Here is a 12,090-nt window from a genome sequence, read left to right on the forward strand (position 1 = left end):
CTAAGAACCCATATTAGGTCTTATCTCGCTGCGATGAGGGTAGCGAGATCTAACTACTTCGCTGCCCTCATCGCGTCCGCAGATAATCGCCCGGCCGCCCTGTTTAGGGTGACCCGCTCCCTCCTTAACCAGGAGGTTAGTGGGGATCCCTTGCAGGGGCGTGCCGAGGAATTTAGTCAACATCTGTCGGACAAAATCGCTCGGATTCGGACCGGTTTGGACTCCGACTGGGCAGTATCGGACGATCAGGACACGAGCGATCTTGTCGATGTCACCTGGGAGGAGTTCGATCCTGTGACTCCGGAGGAAGTGGACAGGATCATGGGGAGGCTGAGCTCCACCACATGTTTATTGGACCCGTGCCCTTCCTGGCTGGTTTATGCAGCCCGGGAGGGGACACGAGGCTGGTTCCAGGCGGTTATAGCTGCTTCTTTGAGTGAGGGTAGTTTTCCCGCCGCCCTGAAAGAGGCGGTGGTGAGACCTCTCCTCAAGAAGCCTGCCTTGGATCCGGCTGTTTTGAATAACTTTCGTCCGGTCTCCAACCTTCGCTTCCTTGCGAAGGTTGTTGAGAGTGTGGTGGCGCACCAGCTCCCTCTGGTCCTGGATGAAGCGGATTATCTAGACCCGTACCAATCGGGCTTCAGGCCTGGGTACAGCACGGAGACGGCATTGGTCGCGCTGGTGAATGATCTCTGGAGGGCTCGGGACAGAGGATACTCCTCTGTTCTAGTCCTATTAGATCTCTCAGCGGCTTTCGATACCATCGACCATGGTATCTTGCTGCGGCGTCTCAGGGGATTGGGAGTGGGAGGCACGGTTCTTCAGTGGTTCTCCTCCTATCTCCTGGGACGCTCGCAGTCGGTGTTGACAGGGGGGCAGAGGTCGACCGCGAGGCCTCTCGCTTGTGGAGTCCCTCAGGGGTCGGTCCTCTCGCCCCTTCTGTTCAACATCTATATGAAACCGCTGGGCGAGATCATTCGTGGTTTTGGAGTTGGGTACCATCAGTATGCTGATGATACCCAACTTTTCATTTCGACCCCCAAACCACCCCAGTGATGCCCTCGACGTGATGTCCCGGTGCCTGGAGGCGGTCCGGGTCTGGATGGGGAGGAACAGGCTTCGTCTCAACCCTGACAAGACGGAGTGGCTGTGCGTACCGGCATCTCGGGATATTCAGGATATCCCACCCCTCATTATGGGGGGTGAGTCATTATCTCCTGTAGATAGGGCTCGCAACTTGGGAGTCCTCCTAGATTCACAGCTCTCTTTAGAAGACCATATTGTAGCTGTAACTAGGGGGGCGTTTGCCCAGGTTCGCCTGGTGCGCCAGTTGCGGCCCTATCTAGACCGGGATGCCTTGCGCACGGTCACTCATGCGCTCGTGACCTCTCGTCTTGATTACTGCAACGCTCTCTACATGGGGCTACCCTTGAAGACCACTCGGAGGCTCCAACTGGTACAGAATGCAGCCGCGAGAGTTGTATCGGGAGTCTCCCGATACTCCCGTGTTACACCTTTGCTCCGTGAGCTGCATTGGTTACCAGTTGTCTTCCGGGTGAGGTTCAAGGTGTTGGTAATGACCTACAAAGCCCTCCATGGCATGGGTCCAGAATACCTTGGGGAGCACCTGCAGCCGGCGTCATCTTCCCTCCGCCCAGTACGCTCCCACAGAGAGGGCCTCCTCAGGGTGCCGCCAGTCAAAGAATGCCGACTGGTGACCCCCAGGGGGAGAGCGTTCTCTGTGGGTGCACCGGATTTATGGAACCATCTTCCAGTAGAGCTCCGGATGGCGCCCGATCTCCGCTCCTTCCGGCGCGACCTTAAAACCCATCTCTTTAACGAAGCGGGCCTGGCCTGATGGGACGGGGTGGGATTGTTACTATGATTTTAATTTTAAATTTGTATTATTATGGGCACTGTTTAATCATGTTTTAATAATTTTAATTTTTTTGTACCTGTTTTTATGTATTGCCCTGTTAACCGCCCTGAGTCTCTTGAGAGAAGGGCGGTATATAAATTAAATTAATAAATAAATAAATAATAAAATCTCCTGGCCTTCCCTTCTACCAAATGGTTCCAAAGGAAGATCTTCAATATGAAGGGATTTTGTCTCTGCTTCTGCACTTCAGATGGATATGGATTGGAATGGTGGTTATGGAGACTGATGGTGGAGAAAGACTTCTACAAACAGTGATACCCATGTTTTCTCAGAAGGGTGTCTGTACTGCATTCATAGAAAAAATCCCTGGCATAACTTTTATTACTAATATCTTTGAATTACTGGATAAAGGGAGGAAGACTTATCATACATTGACAGCTAGTAAGACTACAGTGATAATTGCTTTTGGTGAATCTAATTCCTTTGGATTTTTTAGATTTCTTGCTTATCAGTCAGATGAAGATGTACACAGTAAGCATCGGAAACCCCTAGGAAAGCTATGGATCTTCACAGCCCAAATAGAGATTGCTTCCTTTGGATTTCAAAGGTATTGGGATTTAGGAATTTTCCATGGAGCTTTGGGCTTTGCATTTCATTCCAATGATGTGTCTGAATTCCATCAATTTATTGAGAGTCGAAATCCTTTCACTACAAAAGGAGATGGTTTTTTCAAAGGCTTTTGGAAGCAGGTTTTCAACTGTCAATTTCCAGGTACGCTTATCAATGGAGAAGAGGAAAACATTTGCACTGGCCAGGAGAAAATAAATAAACTCTCTGCCCCCGTTTTTGAAATATCCATGTCTGGCTACAGCTACAGTATCTACAATGCTGCCTTTGCCATAGCCCATGCTTTACATGCCATGTCTACCTCTTGGCTCAAACACAGAACAATGATGGATGGTGGGCTATGGATTCATAATCACCCATTTTGGCAGGTATTATGCACCTTACACTCTTGAGTCCTAAATCTCTAGCCATAGTAATGCAATGTCTTATTTTCAAACCCACTGTGTAGATGGATTCCAATTTACCTAATTTGTATAGCTTCATTTCTACCATGTGTAAAAGCTTATTAAGATTATCCCAGTCCAAATCTAACCATGTCATCTAAGAACCCAATCTAAGCAACACTGCAGATTTTAGTGCAAAATGTTCTTATACTTTTTTTAAATGAATGGTTCCATCCTTGGTTATTAAGAATTAATTAATTAACAAAGTGCAGGGGAAATGCTGAGGCAGGTGTTTCTCCCTCTTATATACTTGCATGATAGAGATGCAACATTGAAATAGTTTCTTTTGACAACTGCATTAATACATAGTTTGGCTACAATATTTGTCCTTTCTTTTTCATTCAGCTGCATCATTTTTTGAGATATGTTGTGTTTAATAACAGTATTGGAGACAGTATATTGTTTGATCAGGAAGGGAAGATGATTGCTGGATTTGATATCATAAATGTTATTTTTTCTGAAAATCAGACCAAGCTAAAAATTGGAAGGATTGATCCACATTCCCCTGCAGATCAATCATTCACCATTAATGAGGATGCCATAAAATGGAATGAATGGTTTAATCAGGTTGGTTGCACTTGCAGGCAACCTGCATGTGATCACTGAATTTCAGTCCTATCAATAAAAATGATGAGAACAGGTAGGGCTCATCTGAACCCTGCATTGTCTCTACTGGATAGCAATTCAGTAAACTATTTGAAATAGGAAATGTTAAAGTGATTGTTAACTAGAGGAAGAAAATCAGTATTAGGTATGATAAAAAGGCATGTTTAAAATTTGGCTTATCATCTTTGCAAACTTTCAAATCTTAAAGATATCAAATAAAAGATATCTCAAACATCTCAAAAGCATCAAAAATTATTTTTCAGCTTTATATACTGTATTTTGCAACAATACATCTTCCTCTTTTCAGTTTTGAAAGGATTGTTAATGAAACTGATTAGGAAATTCAATATCTGAAAAACAAAAACTTGTTATTGTTGTTCCATCTAAGTATGATGGTGTGCTGGAAAAGCATAGATTCATGGTAGTCATGTTACCAAGAACATAGAGTTCCTAAATGCCCTGCTGCATAATTATGCATGTCTTTCTTCCTTTGCTTTGGCTTTATGAATTAGACAGTTCCGCTTTCTCTGTGTACACCAAGATGTTGTGCAGGTTCTTGGAGGCAAATGATAGAGGGGAAGCCATTTTGTTGCTATTCTTGCATTCAATGTCCAGAAGGGGAGATTTCTGAGAAAGAAGGTAAGGATAGTCTAATAATGTTCACTTGCTGTTGTGTCTTTGGAGTCTGATTCACTTGCAATGCAGGCTGCTGCTACAAACACACATTTGCCCTCCCCCCAGTAATTCCTCCTTGGATCTCTGTATTTTGCCAGACCTGCAACTCATGAGCAAGCAGCAAGATGTTAACTCGCCAGGCAAGGTTTGATCACAGTTGTGCATATTCAGAAGACAGGCAAATTACACAGAAGTATTGGTCTCCTTCTAGAAGCAACTCCAGCATCTGGCTTATGTATTATGAAACTTAGAATCTAGATATTTACAACCCCAGCTTGTGGACTAACCCTGACTGCATCCAGTGGTGGGATTCAGCCAGTTCGCACTACTTCAGCAGAACCGGTAGCTAATTTTTTGTTGCCCAGACCCAGAATGGACTTTCGGAAGTGACATCCACACAGAGAACCGGTTGTTCACATATTTGAATCCCACCACTGACCTCATATCTCCCTTGATTTGGCATCATTAATATTTAGATTGACTTTGGATTGCTCATCTTGGAAATTCACCTTACCCAGCTAATTTTTTGTTGCCCAGGCCCAGAATGGACTTCCAGAAGCTGCATCTACACAGAGTACTGGTTGTTCACATGTTTGAATCCCACCATTGCCTCTGCCCAAACCATGGGTCCCAAAGCTCTCTGCCCAAAGTCCCCTGCCTTATAAAGAGTATGTAAGTGGGGACCAAACCTATTTCCATAAAGATGATGTTCCATAAGGAAGGATTTACCTTTTTTTTTAAATTTTTATTGATTTTCTAATATTATATTCACATATTTGAAAAGCAACATGGTGGCTGGGTAGTAATAATTCAGTTACATACAAATATCATTAGTACAGATTTCAAATTGCTACCATAAATGTTTCCTCTCTTTTTCCTGTCTATTTGTAGATTTAAAGACAAGTTTTATCCTATCAATCACATACTGTAGAAAATAGCTTTTTTACATATATCCATAGTTTTTAGTTTACACATATTCTAGTTGTTTTAACATACAATCTTTTAGACAATCAATGACCTAATAGATTTTTCAATTTTAATTTCCACTAACATTTAGATTTAACGTTTGATATTTATTGTTGCCAAGACTTTTAGTATACTCCCAATTCATCTATCACCATTCCACACAAAATCTAATATTCAAAATACACATCCTGTTTACTTAACTTCTCACCCTCTATGTCAACAAATTAAGGATACAATATGATATCCTTCCTTTTTGCTAATTTTCAGTTGTTGCTTTTAAGTAGTAATCAAAATTTCTTTTTATTTCAATATTTAATACTTCCTCTCTTCCTCTTTGTATCTGCTATCTCTTGCTTAAACTGATAATTTTTGTTTTTAACATTCCATATAGACCTATTTATTACTTTCAACAATAGGTTTTTAGCTTGTCTACATTATTCACCTTTACGTGACTTTATGCACAAATCAATATTCAAATTAGCTATTAATATTTATATTGCTAAATTTTAATGACCAATTTTTTTTCTTTATCTCAGTTCATAACAATGTCTTGTGTTCAACATACACATCTTATCTATTTAAGTACCTTCTGTTTCAGATTTCAATAAGATGGTTGAAACTCCATTCTTCTTGAGTCTTATTCTGGCTTTTTTCCTTTGCCAAATTATCTTCCATGTCCTTGTTTTTTGGGTCATCGAATCAATCTCCTTGTAATATCGTATATATTAATTGATACTGGCAAAACCATCCGATCAACATTTTTTTGAGAGGGCTTGTAGGTCTAGTGGGTTGTATCTTTATTCTTCCATATCGACATAGTTGTTCTGAATTGTTCTTTTTCTAGATTCTCTAGTTCCCTCTAAGTTGTATAAGAAACCTTTTCCTTTTTCCAAGTTGTCAATGTCTTTTCTGGATTTTCAAATATCAATATTTGTTTAATAGTAGATTCTTCTATCATTGTACTTGAATGTTTCATTTTTTTCTATTGTATTTTGTATAGATGATTCTTTAGTTGTGTCAAAGTTTGGGCTTTCATATCTGGGCTATCTGTTCCTTCACATAGCCTCTTAGTATTTCATTGGTTGTGGTAAGAATTTGGATTAGTGTTTTCAACATAGCGAGAGTTTGTTGATCTTCATTCATAAATAAATTTTGTTCCTGGTCTTCTTCCATATTGGTATTTTAAGCTAAAGGGTTTACACTTAGAAAATCCAAAAGAGAGAATTATTTTTTTCTAGGTAGGAAACACAAAGCCTTTCACAGCTGTTGTTTCAAGGTTCTCAAGGTTATGTATCTTATCTATTTCCCTGGGCAGTCAGCCAGGCCCCTTTTAAAGTTTCCCTTTGAGTCCCAAAGTTGACTTAACCTTTTCAGTTTTTCTTTTCTTTTTTTTATAAAAAAGAATCCAGATTTCCAACAGAAGTAGACAATGAAGAATAGGAAATAAAAAATCTTTCTATCCACATGCTTTGAGAAATAAAGTTTCAACAGGGATTCAGTTACTTTTTAAACATTTAAAAAGTCCCTGGGTATTTAGTCGCTGCTCTTTCTGGAGGGAGGGCGAAAGTCCCCCTTCCCTCAGTGCAGGGGGGAAAATGCTTAGGAGCTTAAGGAGGTACAGAAAGTAATTAGGGTGAAAAAGAGGTAGATCTCACCCAGTCTCTTCCGCACTGCTTTAAGAATTGCCTGGTGGAAAATGTGACTTCAATTGTTTACAGCCTAGGCATGAGCCATAATGGCCAGTCCTTTCATCTGTCGGTTTGGAGGGATCACCAGGTAGGACAGGAGAGATGCGGCTCTCCCACGATTCAGCGAACGCCCCTCCTTGCTGGTCGCCTCTTTGGGGTGACTTTTGGCCCTTTTCAGGGCCCCCCAGCGATGCAAAACTGGACGGGGGAGAGAGAGCAAGTCTCCTAGCCGTCCATAGCGGCTGCGTGACAAACTGGAAGCCAGTAAAAAGCTTTAAAAAAAAGATTTACCTTTTATTTTTTTGGTCCCACTTGATAGCCCTCCTTAAAAGATGGGATTTGTAACATATCTATCTCTCCTAATAGCTATTTCCTGCTGTGTTGCTGTTGGGATTTGCAATAACAAGTCTTCCTCTTAATACTCTGTGTACCTAGGAATGGTGTCTGGCTTCTGAAGGGATGCTAAAACATCTAGGGTATGAAAACTTCTTGATGATGGTGATGAAGATCCATTCAGTCATGTCCGACTTTTGGCAGGTCTCTCCACATCCTCTGATCTTGCACTGTTTCTTTGAGTTTTTCTATGCCCTGGCTGATGTAAGCTTTGATAATGGAAATTTGCTTAGTTAATTCCAATTCTTCATGACTTAACATTATATTTTGCAAGGATTGTATGTTGATAACTAATTCTCTTGAATTTTTGAATGCTGACAATTGTGTTAATCATGGTTGTATATAATTGCATATTTATCTCTTCACTTTTTTGATTGCCTTCAATTTTTCCATGCATCGGGTTCTTCTTCAGTGGTTCTTGCCTTCACATTATATGTTGAAAATATTTTATAATGATTTTGCTGTTATTGCTTCCAGTGAGCAGTCTGGTTTTATTTCATATAGTAGCGAATTGAAAATTCTTCTTGTGGTTCAAAGTTTTCCCAACATTTTTTTCCAGTATTAATTTTCTTTGTTCAGCATTTCTGACTATGCAGGTTTCACAACCAAAATATTGCAACTGTTACAATGATGACCACAATGTCGACTCTACATAGCTTTGTTTTCAGTGTTATATTTTATTGCTTCATTATATTTCCTATAGATCTCTGAAATAGCAGCTATCTCTTTATTTTATGAATACAGACACCAACAATTTGTATTTTTAATGCTAGTAATATACAAACAGTGACTAGCTCAGATTCTTCTAGATTGTCCTTGGCTATTAACACTCTCAGCTTTATTATTTTTATTTTTAATATTAATAGATTTCACACTCCCTCTTTTCATCTTTAGGAATAGATTCCTTGAATTTCCAACTGTCAGAGTTGCATCATAAACATATCTGAGGTAGTTGATGTTTCTTCCAGAACTTTTAATTGTAATTTCTACTTATTTTGCTCCAATATTTAGCATGAGAGGGTATCATTATAAATTAATTTAGAAAAGTGATGATGTACAAAAATTATACATCTTCTTTAGTTTCCTGATTTTGAACTATGTAGTTATCTTATAGTTTATCAAAGAGCAATTTTTTCAATAGGCAAATGAGGTTTTAATGGCTACCCACAAATTTGTTGTAGTCTATTATGGAAGAATGTAGTCTGGATTTCCAGGAAAAAGGCAATGCATTCCAGAGAAGCAAAAGGCAGCAAAGTTTAGACAGTTTGGTAGAGAAGAGAATAAAAAACCCTCCTCCCTAAGACTTCTTATATGTTCATAAACCATATTTTAATGGTGCAAGTAGTTTGCTTTAATCTGGCAAGATTTTTATTTATGAGCCAGGAATAATAAAGAAATTGTTTAGAAAAAGCTCTGTGTGTTTTTCTTGTTTTTTTTTGGGGGGGGGGAATCTAATATCTACAATGTAAAAGCAAATTTTATATAATCTAGAATGAAAAATAAATATATTTTGAGATTTCTTGCTTAATACTTTAACAAATAGATGTTAACACTGTGATCACAAATATCCATAGTCTGAATTCAGCTTTTACATCTGGCAGAGCCTTATTTTAAAATTTAATTTATTTACTTATTTATTAGATTATTATCACACTCTTATTACCTTATAAATAATTCAAAGTGGTGATCATACATAACATTCTTTCCTCCTCTTATATTCTCCACAACTCTGTGAGGGGGGCTGGACTGAAAGTTAGTGACTGGCCAACAGTCACCCAGCTGGCCCATATGTCTAAGGCAGAACTAGACCTCACAGTTACATTTAGTATTTTGAAGTAGACCCTGCAGTTTTAAGGATGCATATATTGTGCATATTTTTCGTATCTGATAAATATTGAAATAAAACAAGTACTGTGTTTTCCCCAAAATAAGACCTATCCTGAAAATAAGCCCTAGCTTGATTACACATGTGCCCAATATAAGCACGATGAACATGTGGCCTCCTGCCATGAATGGCAACAGTGCCGTGATTGGTGTGACAAATCTCGGTGCTTCCAGCCATGAATGGTGGCACTGATGGGATCAGCACTATGAGCATCACAGCCTCCTGCCATGAACAGCGGCACTGGCATGATTGGCATGATGTGCCATGTGGCCTGCTGTGACCAGTGGGAATAGCGCAATTGGCACAACAAGCCATGTGGCTTCCTGATTGGATGTGGCAGAACTTGAACAGTGGTGTGACAGGTGTCGGGGCATGGAAGGCATGTGGCAGTCCTAAGGTAAGGGGTAAGACATCCCACCAAAATAAGACCTGGTGTCTCTTTTGAAGGCAAAAAATATATATAAGACCAGGTCTTACTTTTGGGGAAACACGGTATTTGTTTCAAATCATCTGCACAGGTGTATTGAATTCTATTGTTATCTGAGTTTTAGATATGATTGAAAAACAATTCAGATAAAGTTTTTGTTGTTGTTGAGTTTGGATTAATTGGAAATGTAATACTTAGCTACAGTATATAAAAGTTATGCTTTTCCTAGGTTTTAAGCAAACATTTATGACTCAGACCATATCTTTTCCATTTCAGATTTGAATGACTGTTACCGCTGTACAGATGAATATTATCCCAACAAAAAGCAGGATTCATGTATTCCCTAAGATATAAGTTTTTTGTCATATAAAGAACCTTTGGGAATCACTTTAGCCTGTTTTTCCCTTTTCTGTTCCACAATCACAGTTCTGGTACTAATGACATTTTTGATGCATCACAACACTCCCATCATCAAAGCCAGCAACCGGGATCTCACCTACGTTCTCCTCATCACCCTCCTGTTCTGCTTCCTTGGTATATTAGTATTTATCGGTCAGCCCAATAAGGTGGTATGTGTTCTCCGTCAAACTGGTTTCAGTATCATCTTCTCTGTGGCTATTTCCTGTGTGCTGGCCAAAACTCTGACTGTGGTCCTGGCTTTCATGGCAACCAAGCCAGGAAGCAGGATGAGCCAATGGGTGGGGAAAAGACTGGGCTATGCTTTTGTTTTATCAGGCTTCTTAATTCAGGTTGGAATTTCAACTATATGGCTGTCCATCTCTCCTCCTGTCCCAGATGCTGACCTGCACTCAGAGCCTGGAAAAATTGTCCTGCAGTGTAAGGAAGGCTCCTTGGTTTTGTTTTATTCTGCAAGGTGTTTTATGGGCTTCTTGGCAATGACCAGTTTCATAGTTGCTTTCTTTGCCAGGAAATTACCTGATAGTTTCAATGAAGCTAAGTTCATCACTTTCAGCATGTTGGTTTTCTGCAGTGTTTGGATATCCTTTGTTCCAACCTACCTGAGCACGAAGGGGAAATATATGGTGGCTGTGGAGATCTTCTCAATTTTAGCCTCAAGTGCTGGGCTGTTGATATGCATTTTTTCCCCAAATGCTACATTATTGTTTTGAGACCAGAGTTGAACAACAGGCAACTGAGGAAGAAAGGGTTATAAATATTTTTCAATTATTTTCATTTTACTATTTTAAATGCAGAGCAGTTTTTGTTTCCTTATGTCTGTATTGTAGAGTACTGCTTAATATTTGTCTAATAATTTTATTGCATATCCCATAAAATTATTTTCTCTATGTCACTCACAATTAGAATTTTTTTTTGAAATCATTTTAAAAATTTAACTGATTTCTCTTTATCAGATTTATATATTTATATAGTGACTTTATAAAATTTATTGTGATTAGTGACTCAGGGCTGCACAAAAATATCTGTCAGTCTGTCTATCCATATCCCACTGTGTGTATTTTTATTTATTTATTTACATATTTGCTTATTTTGTGTATCCCCGGAGGCTAAAAACTAAGTGCTAGCACCATACATAAACAGCTGGTTGCCCACTCCTTTGATCCCTATGCAGGGACATCTTCTAGTGATCAAGGACTTCTAGTGATCATTTACCTGTCTCTATACTTTTCCAAAGATGATTAAAAAGCTTATTTCTTAAATGAAGACCCTTTCTTTGCACAGACCAAATCCTCTTGCCCATAAACATAATACTATATTAAAATGATAGTTCCTCCTCTTCCTTTTAATTGTGTTTCATTGTACTCATCTGCATGGCTCTCAGGATTTCTTCATTGTGTTCAAGATAAGCAATAACATTATTCTAAATGACCTAGTAGCAGGACTCTTGAAACATGGACACAAAATAAAGCAATATTAATTTGAATCAGCAATTATAAATTTCTTTGATTATTGTATGGTATGGTATGGTATGGTATGGTATGGCATGGCATGGCATGGCATGGCATGGCATGGCATGGCATGGCATGGTATGGTATGGTATGGTATGGTATGGTATGGTATGGTATGTCATGGTATGGGATTGGATTGGATTGGATTAGATGAATTGGATTAGATTGGATTGGATTGGACTGGATTTATTGATGGATTATCTTCCACTAAGCTTCTGTTGAGTCTTAGCAACCACATACCGGTAGATTTTCTCCATGACTCTGTGTTCCTAAACTGGATTTTCAGGTCTAGTGTATTCATTGACCCTGTAATTGAAACCATTCATCTTGCTGCTCATCATGCTCATCTGTTTCCTGAGAAATAGCACAGAAATAAACAGATTTCCTCCACAGATTCAGGAATTGGAAATGCATAAATGAGTTTTATGGCCCTTAGTTTAGGTTAAAGTCAGGGCAACTGGATGGAACTGAGCATTTACTGGCTGTATGTTCTTCCTGACCCCTATGTGGAGTTTACAGTAGATATTTTTTCTGTCACCACCTAGGACTGAACTCTCAACCTTCCAGGTTAGA

Source organism: Vipera berus (genome assembly GCF_964194415.1).
Source record: "Vipera berus genome assembly, chromosome: W".
Classification (NCBI taxonomy): domain Eukaryota; kingdom Metazoa; phylum Chordata; class Lepidosauria; order Squamata; family Viperidae; genus Vipera; species Vipera berus.